Below are 23,544 nucleotides of genomic sequence, written 5' to 3'. Positions count from 1 at the left end.
TATTAACTGACCGTTTAATCTCGCTGGAGCCAACTTGGTTTCACCCATTGCTCTCCTCGACCTTCTTGAGATTGTAGTCTCAATGTTTCTCTCTTTCTCATTTCTGACAAGTGGCTTTGGAGCTACAACATGGACTACTACTCATTCCATAGATCTAGCCCAACGAGAGGAGCGCTTCCTCCCATTCTAGATTTTATTTCCGATTTCCAACCTCAGCATCTTTTTTGACTGTTATCATTTGTAGCCAATGAGAACAAAGGGGAACCGATTATCTTTTCCTTTTTAAGTGCCAGTTGGAGGTGAACTATAGTATCTCACCAAAGTTTCCCAAACTCAACACAGACTAGGGGTTATATCTGGGGTGTCCTCAATCTATACAGCTGAAATGTCTAGATGCAGGGCCACAACCTGAAACCTAAACTACCCCTCCACCTGCACAGCAGCAGCAGTTTGCTTTGTAGACAATAGGTGTAGGAGTATGCCATTCGGCCCCTCGAGCCAGCACCGCCATTCAATGTGATCATGGCTGTTTTTGTCCATTGCAATGGAGCGCATTAAGTCTCCCAAATTAAATTGTATTCAGATTTTCAGTGAGACAGATAGTGAAGAAATGAGAGGTGTATGGTGTGATTAAGATTGTCAAAGGTGGGCAGTTTTGTTTGGAAGAACAAGACAGAATTATTCCGGCTATAACACTGGCTTTGCGTATCATTTGACACGATCACACTTTATACAGTCTGAAGAAGAGTTTCAACCCGAAACATTGCCTATTTCCTTCGCTCCACAGATGCTGCCTCACCCGCTGATTTTCTCCAGCATTTTTGTCTACCTACACTTTATACTTGTGATAGGAAAGCAGTTTAAAAAGATGACATCACCTTTGTTAACTCTTTGTTCGGTTTAAGCTTCACCCGTGGGCAGCAATATATACACCTTGATTTCTGCAACCGATGAGTAATTCCCGCACAAGGTTACTACCCACTCAAGAAAGACTGAAACGCCTCCAAGGTCTTTCTCTGGAACATTAAACTATCTTTTCAAATGGTAGCAAATGTGTGTGTTTTCAGCACTTTGTTATCCTTTTAGGAATCAAGCATCTCCTGAATTACCTCCTGCCAAGAAAGAACAATATGAAACTATATGACAGGGTGAATGTCCTTTCAACTATAGGACAGGGATTAATAATAAACCATAATGGCAGAATGACCCATTTGTGCGTGACAACTCTGAACGTGTTTTGCTAAAGTGGTCATTTGAAATGTTGTAATGGGTACAAAAAGAAAATGTTGCTCCTTGCCATCAAACCCAAGAGTCTAACTCCCACGATTTGCATCTATCAACCTGTAGAACAAAACATATTCAATTCAACTATAATGTCATTGCACAAATACAAGTATGGGTACAACGAAATGCAGTTTAGCGTCAGTCTGTAGTAATAGTGCAATATAGAAATAAAAATACAGAATAAGCAAACAACGTGGACGGAGAGACTGGAGAAATCTATCGGCGGGACTCCGAGTTCAGCAATGTGATAGTGCTGTTGTAGAAGCTGTTCCTCATCCTACTAGTAAGAGACCCGAGGCTCCTAACCGCCTCCCTGATGGGAGGAGGGTAAACAGTCCATGGTTGGGGTGGGAGGGGTCTTTGATGATCTTCCCGGCCCGTCTCAGACACCGTTTTCGGTGGAGGGCATCTATGGCAGGGAGCGGGGCACCGATGATGTACTGAACGGTTTTCACCACCCGTTGTAGTGCCTTCCTGTCCGCTACGGTGCATACTAGGCAGGCAGGAGGCAGGAGGCGGGCCGACTGAATATCTGGGCATGAGGCGGGCCAACTGAATATCCCTACATTTCAGTTAGAAAAGATTGATAACATAAATTAAGGCTTTTATTTAAACATTGGTTATAATATTTATTTGCAATATTTCTTTGCTGGAACATCTAATTATCACAAAGCTTGAGTGGTACCTTCTCACCTAGTTTATAACATGCCCCGTAGAAGCTCATTGGTTTCTCTGGTTATAGTATCAGAATCATACAGCACAGAAACAGGGTCTTCAGGCCTCTGTCCCTATCCAGTTCAAGCTCCCACCTACACCAACCTCACTTTTCCTTCCACATCCCCATCAATGCCTTTCCTGAAATCCTCTGCCACCCCACTTACACGAGGTGTTTACAGTAAAGGGCCTGTCCCACCAGCATGCGATTGCATGTGGCGAGTGCGACCAAACGTGGGGGCTTGAGGCGTACGGCCTCGCGGGGCCGGTCCCACTTCCAACCGCAGAGCCATCTGGAGTTGTGCGGGGCTGGTTCCGGCATCATACTCACCAATCAGCTGGGCAGGAGGCGGGCCGACTGAATTTGGACGTCGCACGGCGTCGGGCGGTTATGTCATCACGCAACGGCACGCCTGACGGTTATGTCATCGCACAACGCCACGCGCTGGGCATACGCCATCAAGACGCTGCATATGGCGTCGAGGCGCTGCGTATGGCGTCGAGGCGCTGCTTACAGCCTCAATGCGGCTGCGGGCCGACAAGCTGTTGCCGCACAGAATTTTTGGATGGTGTCAGTCTCCATATGGCTCCGGCGATTGAAGTGGAACCGGCCCCACGAGGCCATCCGGCTCAAGTGACCATGTTAGGTCGCGCTAGCCGCATGCTGGTGGGACAGGCCCTTAACCAATTAAGCTATCAACAAGCATATTTTTGGCATGTGGGAGGAAACCATTGCAGCCACGAGTTACAGGGAGAACATGGAAACTCCACACTGGCAGCAGCCAAGGTCAGGGTTCATCGCTGGTTTATTAGAGCTGTCAGTCAGCACCAACTACGTGCCCCTGGACTAATCGGATGCTTCATCGTAGATTTTGTCAAAAATGTATTTGTACCCTGTTCCACGTTCAAAATAAAAAATACAATGACATAGTTGTATCTGCAAACTGCATGAAATACTGACACTCTTTGATGAGGAAAAAGCCGTCTTTCTTGTGTTCCTTTCTACCCCCTCGTCCTTCTTTCATCAATTTACTCTCGTTTCACCCCCAGTGTTCGTGGGAACGAGTGAATCAATAGTCTCTCACATTTGAGGCCCGACAATGCGTAAAGAAGGCTATCACCATTTTCAGAGGCACTCATCAAATAACTGGTTGACTGGATGTGAGCAGCAGATATTATTGCCCTCTCCCCAATGGAGACACAAGAGACTGAAAATGCTGGAATCTTGAGCAAAAAACAAAGTGCTGGAGGGACTCAGCAGGTTAGGCAACATCAGTGGAGGGAAATGGACACATGATATTATCTTGAGTAATCAAAGAATTCTGACCCAAGGCATCATGTCCATTTTCCTCCACAGGTGCTCCTAACCTGTCGAGTTCCTCCAAGCACTTCATAAAACCAATGGTGGTACTCATATGTTTTTCTAAATGAGATCCTCTAACTTTGAAGAAAGGAAATTCAGAGTTCAAGGAATGAATGGTTTATTTTTATTTCCCGCAAGACTCATTCAATTTTCAAAGACAAAGAAAGCTCAGAAGTTTCATGGTTTTTTTACACTCCAAATTATTTTGATCGAAAAGAAGAACCCATAGTTTTTCCTCTTTGTTTTATTTTTCTATAAAAAATGTGTCACTCGCAGTCTGGCAGCTCTGATGATGCTCATGCTGTTTTGATAACTAGAGGGATTTGATGGAATGAATGAGTAGAGGCTCTTTAAAAAACTAAGAAAAACAAATCACAATCAAGGGTATGCATTGCAACACTTATGAGAAATGGGTCCAGATGATTGGTACGTACACAAGTGTCAGAAAAACAATTGACTGATTGCCAGGAGTTAATTTCTGAATATTTATACGAGGACAGAGGACCCACATTATAGAATGGAACAAAATGGAACACACATAACTGTCGTATTTTATTGTCATGTCCCAGATAGAACAATGAAATTCTTACTTGCAGCAGCGCAAGAGAATATTTAGAGTACACTGAAATCAATATGATAAACGAAAAAAAAGTTTGGTGTACACATAGGCACTCAAGCTCTATGCACACACTCACATATACTTAATATATATATACATATATATACATACACACACACACACACACACATATATATATATACACATACATACAAACATACACATATACACATAAAAACAAACAATGGTGTATATATTAATAATAATAGTTTATGTAGTTCAGAGCTTATTTGAGGTTGTAGTGTTTAATAGCCGAATGGCTGTCGGGATGAATGGCTTTAAAACTTTAAAACCTTCTCATCAGCTAGCCTCCACAACTCTCTGGCACAGAGAATTCCAGAGATTTGCCACTCAAATCAGCAGCACACACTATATTGTACAAGCTATCTATTTTTTGCTGCTTGCAACACTGCATGATATTTGCAAGCCTCCTAACAAGAGTAAATAAAGACCAAGATCACAAAATCCTGAGAGCATGTATCTGAGCTATTGTGGCAAAATTGATGTATAATTTGTAGGTACAACAGTTGGAGACACACAATTGATTTAGCAAAGCCTTGGCTTGCTGAGGTTAATTAGGCACTGTTTTCAATCCTGATTGCTAGTCTGCAAGTTGTTCTAACAACTCGCGTGAGTTAATCCCAAACAAGTAGAGGGATGTGATTAAATCACGAAAGGTTAAAAAACAGCATGCTCATTCTTTGAAAAAAATTCCTAACGTCTTCACTGATTTAATTACCAAGTGGCGAGCACTGACTGGAAAATGTCTCTCACTTGAAGAGAATATTCCATTTTCACTAGGCCTCACATCAGTTGCTGGCAGCGGAGTTTCTGACAAATTTATGTCATTCTTTCTCACATTGGGTTCTGAAAATAATAACAATAAAGACACATGAAGTTGAGTGACAATCCAAGTGTGGAAAGATGTTACACTGGTGAGTGGGTCCGAAATATCCTTCGTTAAAATTTATGGCCCGACAAGAATAAATCTAGATTCTTCATTAACACCTGTTAATGAAGAATCTTCCTGTCCACTTTGCCTGTTTTTTTAAACACCGTCTCAAATATATGGCAGTGATTTTATTTGTGTCTTCCTTGATCACTCTTGTGGTAATATTGCCACATTAGTGATACCATAACTGCTGATCTTTAACTAAATCTGAACGTGCAAGCAGAAAAAAAAGGAGAATTTTCTCAGGCAATTTATGATTGCTTTCTGCAAGATTAAGTGATGTTGTGATCCTGAGCTCCCAGGTCCTGCAGTGCCATTGATTGGAGATGCATGCAGAGTCCAATCATTTACTCCACAAAAGCAGGAAAGAATTGCAGGGTATGTCAGTCAGTCAGCTGGCATTGCTCACCTCCGTGTGAGCAAGCTTCAATAAAACCCCACAGATCTCTCCAGAAGCAAGGCTACTCCTCTGGTTAATGAAGCAGCCACAATTTATGCAGCCTGTCAATTTAAATCTAAACCTGAATTAAATCCGTCCCTGAAAGTATCACAAAGGTATCCGATTGTACCTCATAAAAAGGAATTAAACATTTGGCGATTAGTTACATGGTTGTGAGTTCAGATTCCACTCCAACATGTGGAGCATGTGCAAGAAGGGACTGCAGATGCTGGTTAAACCAAAGATAGACACAAAAAGCTGGAGTAACTCAGCGGGACAGGCAGCATCTCTGGAGAGACGGAATGGGTGACGTTTCGGGTTGAGAACCTTTTTCGGACTGGTTAGGGATAAGGGAAACGTGAGATATAGATGGTGATGTGGAGAGATAGAAAACATTGAATGAAAGATATGCACATAAAGTAACGATGATAAAGGAAACAGGCCATTGTAAGCTGTTTGTGGGGTGAAAATGAGAAGCTAGGGGAGAGGGGGAGAGGAGGGGGAGAGGGGGAGAGGGGGAGAGAGAGAATATGCCAGAATCAATATTCATACCCCTACTCCCAATTCCTCCGTCTACGCCGCATCTACACCCAGGATGAAGTGTTCCACACCAGGGCATCGTAGATGTCCTCATTCTTCAGGGAACGGGCGTTCCCCTCTTCTACAATAGATGAGGCTTACACCAGGGTCTCTTCTATACCCCGTAACACTGCTCTCTCTCCCCATCCCCCCCAATCGTAACAAGGGCAGAGCCCTTGTCCTCACCTTCCCCTTTACCAGCCGTCACATACAACAAATAATCCTCCGACATTTTTGCCACCTCCAACGTGATCCCACCAATTGCCACATCTTCCCATCTCCTCTCCTGTCTGCTTTCTGCAGAGACCCCTCCCTCCATAACTCCCTGGTCAATTCGTCCCTTCCCACCCGAACCACCCCCTCTCCGGGCACTTTCCCTTGCAACCACAGGAAATGCTACACTTGTCACTTTACCTCCCCCCTTGACTCCATTCAAGGACCCAAGCGGTTGTTCCAGGTGCGGCAGAGGTTCACCTGCACCTCCTCCAACCTCATCTATTGCATCCGTTGCTCTAGATGTCAGCTGTTCTAAATTGGTGAGACCAAGCGTAGGCTTGGCGATCGCTTCGCCCAACACCTCCGCTCGGTTCACATTAACCAACATGATCTCCCAGTGGCTCAGCACTTCAATTCCCCCTCCCATTCCGAATCCGACCTTTCTGTGCTGGGCCTCCTCCATGGCCAGAGTGAGGATCACCGTAAATTGGAGGAGCAGCACCTCGTATTTTGCTTGGGCAGTTTGCACCCCAGTGGTATGAACATTGACTTCTCTAATTTCAGGTAGTCCCTACTTTCTCCTCCCCGTCTCAGCTCTCCCTCTGCCCACTGTCTCCGCCTCTTCCTTTCTTCTTCCCGCCCCCCACCCTCCCATCAGTCTGAAGAAGGGTTTCGACCAGAACTGTTGCCTATTTCCTTCGCTGCATAGATGCTGCCTCGCCCACTGAGTTTCTCCAGCATTTTTGTCTACCTTTGATTTTCCAGCATCTTCTGTTCCTTCTTAATCAAAATATGAGATGCTGCTCCTCCAATTTGTGTTTAGCCTCACTCTGACAATGGAGGCGACTGAGGATAGAAAGGTCTATGTAGGAATGGGAAGGAGAATTAAAGTGTCCAACAACCGGGAGATCATGTGGAGCAGATGCTTCAAGTTAAGCAACAATCTGCGGGTCGATGCAGTTGATGTTTCATTTTCATAAGTGATAGGAGCAGAATTAGGCCATTCGGCCCATCAGGTCTACTCTGCCTTTTCAATCATGGCTAATCTATCTCTCCCTCTCTAACCACTTTCTCCTGCCTTCTCCCCATAACCCAAGACACCCGTACTAATCAAGAATCTATCTGTCTCTGCCTTAAAAATATCCATTGACTTGGCCTCCTCAGCCTTCTGCGGCGATTAATTCCGAATGAGTTTTGGATCAGATCCTCATTCATCCGGGGGGGGGGGGGGGGGGGGGGTGAGGCAAGAGAAGGCAGGCGAGATAGGCGGATCCAGGTGAGGAAGGGCTGATCGGGAGGTGGGAGGCGAAGATGGAAACAGCAACAGAGGATGTTGGATTATAGGTGGAGGCAACAAAGGGCTGAAGATGATGGAGTCTGGTCATAAATGAAGCACGTTCCAGTATCTGCAGCCTCTTGTGAAGCAAAGCCACCACTCTACAGCAACTCTAAGGGAGAGCTACACTGGCATCTTTGGATAAAATATGTCCATTGTTATATAGTGATACAGTGCGGAAACAGGCCCTTCAGCCCAACATGCTCACACTGGCCAACATGTCCTAACTACACTAGTCACACCTGCCCACAATTGGTCAATATCCCTCCAAACCTGTACTATCCATGCACCTGTCTAACTGCTTCTTAAACATTGGGATAGTCCCTGCCTCAACTACCTCCTCTGGCAGCTTGTTCCATGCACCTACCAATCTTTGTGTGAAAAAGTTACCCCTCAGATTCCTATTAAATCTTTTCCCCTTCACCTTAAACCTATGTCCTCTGATCATCAATTTACCTACTCTGGGCAAGAGACTGTGCATCTACCCAATCTATTCCTCTCATGATCTTATACACCTCGATAAGATCACCCCTCATCCTCCTGCGCTCCAAAGAATGGAGAAAAGACTTTGCCTTCCATCACAGTGAGGAGGAGATTCACTGTGATGGATGTTTGTGTGAATTGAATTGTTTGTGTGTCTTGTAGAAATTGTTTTGTTTGTATGGCTGTAGAAACAGAGTTTCGTTTGAGCCTCATTGAGGTTCAAATGACAATGAATAAATATTGTATATTGTATTGTATTGAGTCCCAGCCTCTTGCTTCCCCTAAGATGCAGGACAGAATGCCACAGGAGATCCTTCTTTCCTGTGGCTATCATATCGTACTCAACTTCTGCCTATAGCTCAGACCCTCTAGCCCTGGCAACAGCCTCGTAAACCTTCTCTGTGCCCTTTCCGGCTTGACAACATCTTTCCTATAACACGGTGCACAGAGCTGAACACAATATTCTAATTGTGGCCTCACCGATGTCTTGTACAACTGCAACATGACCTCCCAACTTCTATTCTCAATACTCTGGCTGATGAAGGCCAATGTGCCAAAAGTCTTTTTGACCATCCGATCTACCTGCGACTCCACCTTCAGGACTCCTAGATCCCTCTGGTCTACAACACTTCATTGTCTAGGTCCTGCCCATGTTAGACTTCACACCTCACATTTTTTTGCATTATAATTCCATAGGCGATGCACAGGTTACCTTGGTACTATTTCAAATAACAACAGAGTTCTCAGCTGAACAATATTTATTCCCTGATCATAAAACCGATTACCTGGTTGCTATCACAATGCCAGCCAGGATTGTGTGCTCCAGGCTTGAACCCTGCAACTGATCAAAGTGTTTTCACCGAGCCAGCGCCGAGGGCTTTTAATGAACTTGCATAACCGTCACTGCTTTTGACAAGTGCAACTGCAACATTTATGTTTTCATTTTTTTTAATAACATGATACTATAACCAGTTGCTGATTACCTCAGTAAAAAAGAAAATTAAGTCCCTATAATTTATTTTCCAAGGATTTAAATTTCCAGTTGATTTTCAAACATTTCAACGTTTTTATAAATCTCTTTGGCAACCACTTTTATTTTCTCAATAAATATATTTAACTGCTGGAAGTAATGTATTCAATAAATTAAATAACATGAAAATTATATCTTTCACAGCAAGCACAAAACACATCTCGTGATTTGCCTTTTATATTTCTGAATGTTTTCATAAATATTTTTATTCATAGTGCCGGGTCTCAAAGCAGAGCCTACGGTTTGAGTTGATATTTCTCCCAGAACTGTCACTGACAGCTGAAGAGAATCAACAATTACAGCTCAACCACAACACCAGTATGTGCACTGAGGGTACAGTTGCATCAGTGTGCAATTACTCAGCGTCTTTCCTCTTGCTAGAATGGTAATTACAGTTGATTTTCTAAGTGACTTCCAACAAAATCTAGGCTTGGACCATGGAACTATCTTCAACGTGCTTTTTGACAAGATAATTATTTTCAAATGATAGTCGTGATAGCTGAGTGAACAATTGGAGTGAGAGAGAGAACAAGCAAATGTCAAAGAGAGAGGTAGATAGAAAAAGGGAGAGGGAAAGAAACAGCTGTGAGGGCTGGGGAAAAGCAGTAAAAAAGGGGTGCAAAGGTGGGGGGTGAAAGAGAAACTGAGAAAAGCAGATTTTGAGAGGTTGGTTATAATAATCAACCCCTGGTTTAGTAAGGATCTGGACCCACTACAATTCTCCTACCACTACAGTAGATCAACAGGGGATCCTGGCTCTCTACTCTACACTGGTCCACTTGGAAAATACGAACATGTACGTCAGGCTATTGTTCATAGATTATAACTCGCCGTTCAACATCATCATCCCTGTCAAACTGATCATGAAACCCACAGAACTGGGTCTCTGCTCATTCCAATGTAATTAGATCCTCAACTTCCTCATCGGCACACAACAATCAGCCCAAATAGCAACAACATTTCCTCCTCAATAACCATCAAGAAAGAGGCATGTCAGGGCTGCGTATTTAATCTGGGCGACTTTTCAGATGAAAATGCATCCACGTCCTCCAGAGATGCCACCTAACCTGCTGAGTTATTCCAGCATTTTTTGGTTATTTTAGTTGATAAAGGCCAACCACTGGGGAGCAGAGCAACCGCGGGCAGCTTTCCCAAGGAAGAATCAGCTATGCATCACTTTGTCAACAAAGGTACTCGCTGGGTATCAAGTCAAGTAGAGTGAAATAAAGCTGGGTTTATTGTTACACGCACAAATACCGTGATGTAACCGTACAGGCACTTAGACTCCGACAAACACACAATAAACAAATTATACATACATTATTCATAACTTATATAAGACAATGAAAATGAAAAAGACTTTGCACGACATTGGAGCACAAATACAATTTGAAAGCAAATCCATGGTTGTGCAAGAGGTGGTTTATAGTCTGTTGTTGAGGAAGGATTACGGATATGTAGGTCCGTTCAAGAAGTGATGGTGGTAAGAATGTAGCTGTTCTTGAACCTGGTGGTTAGTGTGAGGCATCAGACGTCTGTACCTTATGACAAATGACAGCTGCAAGATGAGGACATGGCGCAGATGGTGGGATCCTTCTCTGCGGATGTCGCCTCCTTGAGCCACGTCATGGGTAGATGTTTCTGGTGGTGGGGGGGGGGAGAAGGGATGTGCCCGTGATGAACTGGGCGGCACCCACCACTCTCTGCAGCCTCTTAGATTCTTGAGCGCTGGAATATCCATACCAGACCACGATGCACCCAGTCAGGATATATTCTGCAAACCATCTATTGAAGTTTGTCTCCGTATTCAATGACATGCCGTATCTGTTTAAACTTTAGAGGCTCCGACATCTTCTTCATGATTATATTTATGCACAAAGTCTAGGACAAGTCATGTTGTGTCACCACTCAACGGGATGCTCTCTCACTCCTGCACACTGACTCATCAGCACACGCAGTTCAGCCAACAACAGTGGTGTCATCAGCTTATTTAGAGATGGCATTGGTGCGATGCTAAACCACACAGTCTTGGGTGTGAAGAGAGCACAGCAGGGATTAAGCACACAGCCTGGAGATAGATATACCTGTACTGGTGATCAGTGAGGGGGAAATGTTGTTACCCATCTACCTGATTGCGAAGTTCTGCTGAGGAAGTCAAGGATCCAGTTGCAAAACAGATAGAGAGGCCAGATCTTGGAGCTTGGTGATAGATTTGAAGGGAAGCTGATGTTGATTGCCAAACTGCAGTCGATGAACAGCAGCCTGACATGTGTTACTGTTATCCAGTTCAGAGCCCAAATCAGAGTGAAGAGCCAATGAAATAGCAACTGCTGCTGACTTGTTGTGGCGACATGCAAATTAAAGCAGTCCCAGATCACATCAAAGGCAGGACATAGACACAAAAAGCTGGAGAAACTCAGCAGGACAGGCATCATCTCTGGAGAGAAGGAAAGGGGTGCTGCTTGTCCCGCTGTTACTCCAACTTTTTGTGTCTATCTTCGGTTTAAACCAGCATCTCAACACTGTTTCTTCTTACACACTTCAAAGGCAGGAGTTGATTTGCACCATTACCATCCTCTCGAACCACTACATCACGGTGATGTAAGTGCCACAAGATGATAGTCATTGAGGCAGTGTCACCGTATTCTTCTTGGGCACCAGTATGACAGATGCCCTTTAGAAGTGGGTGGGAAGCTGGCACTACTGAAACACAAGGTTGAAATTGTCCTTGAATACTCCAGCTAGTTGGCCCACACAGGTCTTTCACACTTGACCAAATATTCCGTCTGGGCTAAATGCTTTGTGGGTTTAGACAGGTCATCATTCTCTTGGCTTAGGATGGCTGAATGCAAGGTTCATACAGCGAATGGTACTTGTTCAAGACAAAATGATTGACCGTATTAACATTCCATAACCTCCTGAAAACATTGGTAATAAGAAAAATAGCAGGTGGCTAAGTTTCCAATGCAACAATGAAGTGCTTGTGCAGGAGTGGAAGGTGTGGCAGCAGCCATCAGATCTCAAATTACAGATTGATTCACAAGTCCTGACTAATGAAGTTGACCACCACTAATTCTAGAGAAGGAAGATGGTACTACCTTGACACTTTGACCAGCCCATTGAAGCACATTGTAGTCCAATGCAATAGAATCGTCGTGCAACTTGGCACCTGCACTACTATTCTCCCTCTGACCAGCCGACACATCACATGTCCTGAGACCCACCACAAGTTACTCCAGCATCGAAGATAACCAACATATTGGAAACAGCAACAGTATCTGAGTCAATAGCTGCTAAAGGAAAAATGAGTAATGGTATATTTCCACGTTCACGAAATTCTCATCGTTCTATTACTACCTGACCAGCATGCAGTCCATAACCATCTGAATGGAGAACATTAAGGTAATGCTGAAGCAAGGGAGAATAGGAATCTTCTGCTTGTAAACGAGAGTCTATAGATAATGATACAATACGATAAAACTTGATTTACCTCAGGAGGGAAATTGATCTGCCAACAGTCATAAAAACACAAGATACATGAAACATGGTATTCAAGGGATGAGTGGAAAGGATTGGGGATGTGCAAAGATTGGGGAGGGGGGGAATGGGGAGTCGGTCTACCCCACAACAGAAGGGGGAGAGGTTGTACAGTTTGATAGCCACAGGGAAGAAGAATCTCCTGTGGCATTCTGTACTGCATCTTGGTGCAACAAGTCTGTTGCTGAAGGTACTCCTCAGGTTGACCAATGTGCCATGGAGGGGGTGAGCTGTATTGTCCAAGTTGCTCCACAGTTTGAGGAGCATCCTCCCCTCCAAGACCACCTCTGCTCCCAGGACAATTGCTTTAATTAACAATGAAAATACAATCAGCTTTCATGTATTCATAGCTACCAGTGGCCAGACTCAATGAAGGCCACTCTCTCTTCCATGGGACCAGGAGGTGCAGCCATAGATGATGGGAAAGGAGAGGTGCTGCTCCAAGTGACTGTATCACCTAATAATTTAACACGGAGTGAAGTGTGTCACTAAGTATGTGCGATGTATTTGCATAACAGTTGAATTACTGGCAAACTGAAATGTGGGTGCAAGGATTGCACCTCTGGCAAATATATGAGGGGGTGCAGTGTGACACAGTGGTACAGCTGTTGCTACTCCATTCTCACCGCTTCAATGTCCTGGGTTTCATCCTGACTCCAGGTGCTGTGTTAGAGGAATGTTCACATTCTCCCCGTCAACTCCTGGGTTTTCGTCAGGTGACCTGGTTTCTTTTCATATCCCAAGTACGTGTAGTTTCCTCTCATATCCCAAGTAGGTTAATTAGCTATTGTAAATTGCCACTTAGTGTAAATTGATGGGAGAAAATAAATTGCAGGGTTGTGAATGGCACAGATGTAAATGGGCTGTCCCACTGAGGGGACCTTATTCGCGAGTTTAGGAGAGTTTGCTCTCGACTCCTAATCGCAGCATGGTCGACACGGGGTCCTTGGAGGAACGTGGAGATATACCATTTGTAACTCTCCATCATGCTCGAGAGTAGTCCCTGCGTACCCGAGGCCTCAGTTAGGTCCCGGTGGTTTTTTCAGCAAGTTAAAAAAGGTTGCCATGGAAAAACTAATCGATATTTTTTTAGTCGTAGGTTTAGTCGAGGTAGGTCAGCATGTTATTCGTAGGTAATTGAAGGCAATGGAAGGTAATCAACGGTAGTCAAAGGTAAAGCTCGCTGAGAAAAAATCCGACTGGTGGGATTAAATGGCCGCTAAACTTTATTATAAGTTGTCTGGCTTCTTAAAAGTGTCTCCACTACTTCTTCCCCCCTTCTCTCCCAACCCCCTCCCTCCTCTAAAGGACTTACCGTAACTGTGCCAGCGTCTTTTACCTTTGTGTTTATCGCGGGTGTGAATTTCAGACAGCGCTCCCCCGCTTTCCCTGGCCCCAGCTCGCGGTTTCATCCAGCTCGAGGTTTTTCAGGCGAGTGCCCTCGAGCTTGAAGGTCGAAGACAGTCGCTGAAAAGTCGCGTTAGTGGGACAGGCCCTTAAGAGAATACGTTGCAGGGGTATTGGATAATAAGGAGAGATGGAACAGGACTAATAGCATTATTTCCCTGGGAGCTGGCATGTACTAATGGGCTGAAGGGCCCCCTTTGTCATCTTTAAAAGTACAAGAAAGCAAAGTTAAACAAGAAATATAAGCACGTGGGTGAATGAGAAAGATTCTTGGTAGGGGAGTGATGAGGGCATGTGGTGCAGTTAGTATTTGTAGGCGTTTTAGATGTCATTTATGTAATATCCATTCACTGATCTTGAATGGGCATCACTCGACATCTTGCTGGCCTGCATCAAAACCTTTTGGGACTAAGTCACAGCATTGACAGCCACATCTACTTTCTCTCGCTTTCTTTGCAGAGCTTGTCTGGAGAGCCACCCAATCGCAGATAAATAATCACACCTCTCCCACTGTCTATTTCCTCCACCAAGATCACAAATGCAAAATTGGAGAATCTTATTGCAATCTCTTTCCCGTTCAGTGTTAATCTCCCAGATCAGACTGTGTTCTAGATTCAAGCACCAGCAGCAGGCAACATCCAGCCCCACTTTAATATGAGGTCCACTTCAAGCAATATCAACTAACTTTACTTATTGCTACCCACTCACAATTTTAGTCCCTTTTGCCCGCGTTGTTATCAAGTGGGGATTAATCCAACATAGTGATCCCCGCACTCATTTCCAAGGCTAACAAATTTAGCTCCCACTGTCTCTCTCTTCCCTTTATTATTCTCTTGCATAAGGGTAGTTAAGATAATAGAGTCTTTGGCTATTACAAATTGCTCTTCATGTCAAACAGTGTCATCCAGGTGGAGGGATGAGTCACTCTTGTTGAGCTGGTGATATCATTTAAACAAATAATTGCACAATACAATCTGGGAATTAACCTTCTCCAATAGGAACAAGGAATGCATAACTGATATTCACAGATCAGTCACGACACTGTAGCCCACACCGTACTATAAATACCTGTCCGTAGGATGAAATTTAAATATTCGTGTTTGCCAGCTTTCACAATTTGTTCAGCTGCAAGTACTAACGTTGCGTAGCTCTTTCTGACACTGGATTTAGTTGCAAAATGTTAACCTGTTACTAACATCTGTATGAAATGCACACACTAAAAACAGAAGCTGTTTGATAGCAGGTTCCTTTGCAAGCTCCTACGGACTAACACAAAATTAAAAACAAATCAAATGTTTGTTGGCACCCAAGAGAAAGAAATAGTAAGCTAAAAATATTTGTGTGAATTAAGATCATAAGATCGTAAGTGATACGAGTAGAATTTGGCCATTCAGCCCATCACATCTACTCCACCATTCATTCATGGCTGATCTCTCTCCCTCCTAACCCCATTCTCCTGCCTTCTCCCCAAAACCTGTCCTAATCAAGAATCTATCTGTCTCTGCCTTAAATTATCCTGAAAAGGAGAATAACCTTTGAAGATCCTAAAAAGCAAATTAAGAAATTCAGTGTGCAACACAATTGAATGCCCCTGATGCACCCACTTCATAGTATATGAACAATCTACTGACAATTCTTCATATCTAGGTAAGGAAAAAGTAAGTCGATTTTTTTACCTCATGTTCCTATTTATAACACCACATTCTGAAACCAATGAAACAGCACTAATGAAGTTATTTTCTACTTTCACTTCAAAAGTTAACCTATTTTCTTGTATGTTTTGCACAATTTTTAAAAGATTGAAACTCATTATCATTTTAATTTGCTTGTATCATTTCCTTTCAAAGCTCAACATGAACACAGTTAAAGTTGGAAGCTTCTATAAGGTCTTAAGATAAAAAATTAAACGGTCTGCAAAAGACTGTGGGTATTCTAGGTCTAGATCAAAAAGGTTAATCCATTAGTGGTGGAGGCAGGTTCATTGGTATCATTTAATAATAAATTGGATAGGCATATGGATGAGAAGGGAATGGAGGGTTATGGTATGAGTGCAGGCAGGTGGGACTAAGGGGAAAAAAAGTTGTTCGGCACGGACTTGTAGGGCCGAGATGGCCTGTTTCCGTGCTGTAATTGTTATATGGTTATAATGAGCTGATATTTGCACGGCATTGCCTGGCAACTAGCTGTCCCAAAATGAAGCTACTTATGTAATATGTATAGGAATATCATAACAATACTGACTAGAATGGAAGCACCCCAGCGTTAACCTCCAACTGAAACTATGACCACTGCCAATTAAAATCAGCAAACTTTTCACCATTCTGTCTCCATTGGGGTAGTGGATCAGCACTCTGAGAAAGCACCTGGACAGACAGGAGGCACTAACATGAATGCACAAGCAATATTTGTAGGTCTGTCAATGTGATATAATGCATCAAATGATAAATTTTGTTTGTTGAAATTATTTTGTATCTGCTTCTATATTTGCCCTCTGGACAAGTATGCACTCTGGACAAGTATGCATCTGATGGTTGGCAGCAGAGGAAAGAGAGGTTATGGGACTACTGATCAATGGGAAATTGATGGCAGGGCACATTGGTAATGCAGCGCTGCCAATGGTCAAGAAAAGTGTAACCACTGTATTCTGTTGGGTAAAAGGGGTTGTGCCCCAATCTTCAAGCACCAATAGCAGGCACATTGCTCCTTGAAAGTGGCTTCACAGGTGGATGGGGTGGTTAAAAAGGCTTTTGGCCCATTGGCCTTCAACAGTCAGAGTCTTGAGTTGGGATGTCATGTTGCAGTTATATAAGATGTTGCTGAAGCTGTATTTAGAGTATCGTGTTTGGTTATGTGCACTATTTTATAGGGATATTTGGTTGGAAAGGGTACACAGAAGATTAACGAGGATGTTGCCAGGACTCGAAGGTTTGAGCTATGGGCAGAGATTGAGTAGGCTGGGACTCTATTCCTTGAGGAGGGCGAGGGGTGATCTTGTAGAGAAGTATAAAATCATGAGAGAAATAAATCAGGCAGATGCACACTTTTGCCCAGAGTAGGGGAATCGAGAATCAGAGGGTATTGGATAGGTGAAGGGGGAAAGATTTTGTTGGCATCTGAGGGGTAACTTTTTCCACACAAAGGGTGATGGGTCTATGGAGTGAGCTGCTGAAGAAGGTAGTTGAGGCAGGGACTATCGCAACATTTAAGAAGTAATTCGACAGGGTAGAACAGGTTCAAAGGAATATGGGCCAAACGCAGGCAAGTGGGACTATAGATGGGACACCACGACGTGTACATGGCACTGAGCAGGATTAATGCATGTAAGGCTGCTGGCCCTGACGGCATCCCCGGGCGCGTCCTCAGGGCCTGTGCTGCACAGCTGACAGACGTCTGGACTGACATCTTCAATCTGTCACTTGCCCAAGCAGTTGTGCCCACGTGCCTTAAAACCACCTCCATCGTGCCGGTGCCAAAACACTCCACTGCGGCAAGCCTCAACGACTTCCACCCAGTTGCACTTACTCCCATCATCACCAAGTGCTTCAAGAGGCTGGTCCTGGCACACCTCAAAGGCTGCCTACCCCCCACACTGGTTCCCTATCAGTTTGCCTACCACAAGAACAGGAGTACGGAGGATGCCATCTCAACGGCACTTCACTCCGCCCTCTCCCACCTCGACAACAGAGACACTTACGTAAGAATGCTGTTCATCGATTACAGCTCAGCATTCAACACCATTATACCCTCTAAACTAATCACCAAACTCGGTAAACTAATCACCAAACTGGATACTGGACTTTCTAACCAACAGGCCCCCAGTCTGTTAGGTTAGACAAGCACACCTCTTCAACCCTCACCCTGAACACGCGTTCCACAGGACTGTGTGCTGAGCCCCCTCCTCTACTCCCTCTTCACCTACGACTGCACACCTGTACATGGTACTAACACCATCATCAAGTATGCAGATGATACAACGGTGATTGGCCTCATCAGCAACAACAATGAGTCGGCCTATAGGGAGGAGGTCCAGCTCCTAGCAGCATGGTGCGCTGGCAACAACCTGGCCCTTAACTCCAAGAAGACCAAGGAGCTCATTGTAGACTTCAGGAAGTCTAGGGGCAGCACGCACACCCCCATCCACATCAACGGGACGGAGGTGGAACGTGTTTCCAGCTTCAGGTTCCTGGGGGTCAACATCTCCGATGACCTCTCATGGACCCACAATACCTCAACTATGGTCAAGAAGGCTCACCAGCGTCTCTTCTTCCTGAGGAGACTGAAGAAGGTCCATCTGTCTCCCCAGATTCTGGGGAACTTCTACCGCTGCACCATCGAGAGCATCCTTACCAACTGTATCACAGTGTGTTATGGCAACTGCTCTGTCTCCGACCGGAAAGCACTGCAGAGGGTGGTGAAAATTGCCCAACGCATCACCGGTTCCTCACTCCCCTCCATTGAGTCTGTCCAAAGCAAGCGTTGTCTGCAAAGGGCGCTCAGCATCGCCAAGGACTGCTCTCACCCCAACCATAGACTGTTTACCCTCCTACCATCCGGGAGGCGCTACAGATCTCTCCGTAGCCGGACCAGCAGGTCCAGGAACAGCTTCTTCCCTGCAGCTGTCACACTACTCAACAATGTACCTCGATGATTGCAATTGCAATCCCCCTTCCCCCCCCCCCCCCCCCGGTCACTCCTCCCACCACGTATACACTATGAATGTATGCATGGAAATACAGGTGCACAACCTTTTATCCTAAAGCCTTGGGACCAGACACTTCTCGGTTTTCGGAATTTTTCGGATTTCCGAATGGAAGAATTTTTAGCGTAGATTAGGTAGGTAGCGCAGGCGGCTTGAAAAGTCTGGAGCGGCTGCCTCCTCCCCGGAGACCGGGGAATCATTGTAAATCATTGCTTAAATGTTAGTCAGTTAGTTTGGAGGGATTTTATGTGGTGGGGGGTGAAGGGGGAAACTTTAATTCTTAGTCCCCTACCCGGTCGGAGAGGGGGGGAGCGGGCAATGCCTTACCGGGTCGCCATGCAGTAAGCTCCGGAGCGCTGTGGCTGCCGACTCCCAACATCGCGGAGCTGGGGCTGCGGACGACAACTACCCCTGGCTGTGCGGCGCTCCAAATCCAGCGCTGCCCGCGGCCGGACGCCCGCGTTATCTGAACAGTGAGAGAGTGTTGCAGTGCAGTGCACCTCTGAACTCATCTGGCGTTATACTCTGCACATGGACACTTCTACAATACGGTGAATACTGGATACTTCATAAAGTTTTCCCCAACTGGAAACCATGGAAGAGCCATGGATGAGGTCCACTCGCAGGAAAAGTCCAAGAATGCAGCGTTCAAGTCAAATGATCCAGAGTCATACAAGAAATCTAACTACAACCTTTACAAAGTCATCAAGGAGACTGAAGGGTTTCCAGATCAAGCTAGAGTCCAGGGAAAACCACATGGACACCAATCGATTATGGCAAGACCCGCATGTTATAATGGGCTACAAAATGAATGGCTGTATCGCTAGCAATACGCAGCCCACCCCAACAATACAAATGAGTGAAAGCACGTGCCACCAGATTCAGGAACAGCTTCTTCCCCGCCACTGAACAGACCTCCCATAAACTGGAATGACGACTCGATTTATTTTCCATTGGGGACCTTGAACTTTTTCTCTGTAGAAGACTATATAGTTTGTTCTTTGAAGTTGGAACTTGGATAATTTCTGAAGTTCAAAGTGAAACACAGATTCAGAGAGTGAGTGAAAGAAAAAAACTAGCCCAGTGCATCAATGGAATGACAGAATGCCTGTACTTGCTGACCTCTTGCTTGTTAAAACCACTTTGACCTTAAACTGGCTCCCCAGTGTAGGCAGTTCCAACCTATGACCTGCAATCATATCCTCTACATGGTGCACAGACAATTGGTTGTGAGACTCTAGGCTTGCCAGCTATCAAAATTGGCTAGGACGCTGAATGTTTGTCAATTAAGTACGCTTGAATTTACCACGATCTTCTGCAGTCATCCCTCTCTGCTTTAGCAGATGGGTTGATGTTCCTGTGCTAGATCTAACCCAGCACAGGGACATTGGGAAGACTTTCCTGTGCAGCCTCTGAAGATCTGTTGTACTTCACATCCCACTGCTGGACCCTATGAGAATCGACTCGCAGAGTGTAATGGTGTTGTCAAAGGCAATCAGCCAAGCGGAGAGACCACGCACACTTGCATCATAGTCAGTAATGTACATGAAGGTAAAATGCTATCTTTTTAGTAGACTATTGTTACATAGGAGACATATTTGTCATGGTTCAAGTGAGATACATTCCTGAAATAGTTATCTAAAATTGCAGCTCATTGAAACAATAAACACAGTAGAAGAATAGCAAGTGTATTGTAGCGGCACCAAACGTGGTGAACAAACAGTTGCTTTATTCAGACATTGCATGGTTGGTGTACATGCAAGTTTGGTCCTCAAATATACTGAGGCATTGCTGCTGCTGCAGCTGAGCGAGGGTGTTGCCTCGAGATCGCTACTTGTCAACTCATGATCTCCAGGTGAGATTTGCTTATGTTGGGGGGGGGGGGGGGGGGGGGGGCTGTTAAACACGCAGCTCCTATAGAAGCTGGTAGGGGAGCACCAGCTGGCACGGGAGCAGCGGCAACTGCGGCCTCTCAGCCCCGGTGGTCGGCTCCAGGCAGGTCATGCGGGAGAGATTGGCGGCCGTCAAACAAGGCCCCGGACAGCACCCATGTACCCGGGCGGCCTGCGAACACCGTGACTGGTTACAGGAGCGCGTTGAGTCGGTCGTCGGCAGCATACATTATGGTCGGGCCAGATTGGTGGCAGCGTCGTTCAGCAAGGCTGGGCTGCCAGCTGCAGACATCAAGTCTCCCGAGGCTGCCTGCTTTGGGAGAAATCCAAAATCCCAAATTTGGACCGTCGCGGGTCACCAATGTAGCGGTACCAAACGTGGTGAACAAACAGTTGCTTTATTCAGACATTGCATGGTTGGTGAACATGCAGGTTTGGTCCTCTAACATACTGAGTCATTGCTGCTGCTGCTGCTGCAACTGAGTGAGGGTGTTGCCTCGAGCTCGCTACTTGTCAACTCATGATCTCCAGGTGAGATCTGCTTATGTAGCAGGACACTCCCCTTAACCCATGACGTCACGTGACAACCCTCATAACCACTGACGAGGGTTCGACCGTATGTGATCCGACTATCAGCTGGCGCCACAGTATATTCTTTTACATTTTTCTCTTTTCTCTGGGTTTGTAGTTATTTTCTGTGAGGAGAATGTTGCAAAACAAAGTCAGCATCCCATGAGATTTAAGAATATACTTATGCTAGTTATCTTCTGATCTTAGCCCACGTTTCTAATGGCAGAAGTGAAACCTTCATGGTATGTAGATCACTTTGTGCCTGCTGCAGAATTGGATTGGTGGAGGTTTAAGCAGAAGACACCAGCTGCTTTTTTGGCAGAGGCTGGTGTTTACAATAAAGCTGACTCATTGAGTTGGCAAGATTAAATAGATGATGTAACTGTATTTTTAAGAGTGTGGGATTCGAGGAGGAATTGACTGATGTAAATTTAATGGAATATTTTCATAATGATTTCCATAAAGAATTGCTAAGTATTGTGTCGTCTAGCAACAAGATATTTGTACGACAATGCTCCAGTGCAGATATGTTTTCAAAAAAATTAAAAATATTGGTTCATGTTGCAAAACACTTGGTACTTACAACATTCTAGTTATTATAATTACGGTATTCTGCATCAACAAAAATGTTTTGGGGTAATTCGAAATGACGAATCGGCTTTAATCTCAGGATGGCTTCAAAGAATCTGATCTGCTCAACACCATTTCGTTCAGACCAAAAGGTCTGAATGACAATAAAGGAAATTCAATTCAACCATTACTTTACAAAATACAATTACCTTAATAATTTCATCCCTTTGATTAAGCTTTTCCTAGTTATTCATGAGATGCTGCAACGAGGGAGGTAGATAAAGGGCAACCTGTGGCTGTAGCTCATTTGAATTTCCAAAAAGCACTTGACCAGGTTCCACATAATACGCTACCTCACAAATTAAGTGCTAATGGTACCGATATTAGTGGATGGTAAAGCTAAATGGGTCACCTTCAGCTCTTCAGTGTGAGTGGATGGCACGGAGTGACATGGAGATCATAGCTGGGATCTCAGCCATTTGCATATGATATTAATGATGCAGAGACTGTGTTGTATCCAAGTTTGCTAATGCTGCAAAACTAGGTGGGAAACGAGCTGTGGGAAGGACACACAAAGTCTACAAATAAATATTAACATAGTAAATGAATGGCAAAAGGGTGGCAAATGGAACATTGTGTGTGGAACTGTGAAGTTATTCACATTGGAAAGGGAAATAGAAAATCATTTGAATTGAGTGAGACTAAAGAATGTGAGTCAGCAGAGGATCTGGTCTTTATACATGAAACTCAATGTTAACATGCAGCAAGTAATTTCACTACAAAAGGGATAGAGTACAAATGGAGACTAGTAAGACAAAGCTTTAGTGAATTCAGACCTAGAGAGCTGATATACCATGTTTATTTCCTATTTAAGACCAGAAGGCAATGGAGAGAATGTTCACTAGATTGATTCCTGGAATGAAGAAGTGGTCCAATGAGGAAACATCAAGTAGGAGCATCGGGGTACTCTCTGGGGTTCAGAAGAAGAACAAGTGGTGGCATTGAAGATTCTAAATGAGGGCTTGACAAGATAGATGATGAAGAGAGGTTTATCTTGATGATGAGCGGGTGGACGATAATAAGACGTCATAATTTCAGGATACGGGTTTGACCATTTAAGATTGCAAAGAAGAAGAATATTTGTTCTCGCTGGGTGTTGTGTGTCTTTGGTGGTAAGTGTACTCAAGACTCACTGAGATGGTAAACACATTTAACCAATTTAGAGGGGCCTTACTGAGTATAAGAGGCGATTTGAGGGCCATATGGGCTCCCTTTCTATTTCTATCTCCTAACCTCATGTTTAGATGCTGGCAGGATCCCCAACATTAACTGACCTTGAGAAATTGGCAGAGGGCCACCTCGAATGACTGCAGTCCCTTTGAAAGCTGCCTTAGTGAAACAGAGAGTTTGAGATTATGATTCAGGGACAGTGAAGGAATAGCAATTTCCTTCCAAGTCAGGATAGTATGACTTGATAGGAAACTTGGAAGTGATGATATTTCCAGCCATCTGCTATTCCTATCCCTCTTGGTGCTCGAGCTGTTTGGCTTTGGAAGACGTTTCTAGAGAAACTTTGGCAATTTGATGCAATGCATCTTGCACTGTAGCCAGGTTGAAGTGATATTTGAGGAAGCAAATGATTAAGGTGGTGGATGAGCACAGATCAAGCAAGCTGTTGCCCTGGAAAAGTGCTGAGTTTCCCCAAGAGTTGCAATAGTTTGGAAATGAGAATTCCAATACATTTTCAATACAGACACTCCCTGACTTACAAAGGGGTTATGTTCCATAGGCGCTTACGTAAATCAGATTTTGCGCAAGACGGAATCACTTTAAAATTAGATCGGAACAAAGATG

General features: G+C 44.5%; 1 protein-coding gene across 11 annotated transcripts in view; it reads right to left on the bottom strand.

Annotated features, from left to right (window-relative positions):
• The window catches only part of cnksr2a (connector enhancer of kinase suppressor of Ras 2a), a 496,167-nt gene that overhangs the window by 438,138 nt on the left and 34,485 nt on the right, over positions 1-23,544 (bottom strand). The window lies entirely within an intron of this gene.

Source organism: Leucoraja erinacea, chromosome 13 (assembly GCF_028641065.1).
Source record: "Leucoraja erinacea ecotype New England chromosome 13, Leri_hhj_1, whole genome shotgun sequence".
Classification (NCBI taxonomy): Eukaryota; Metazoa; Chordata; class Chondrichthyes; order Rajiformes; family Rajidae; genus Leucoraja; species Leucoraja erinaceus.
Note: the sequence above shows the minus strand (reverse complement) of the source record. Positions and strands in the feature narration are given on the sequence as shown.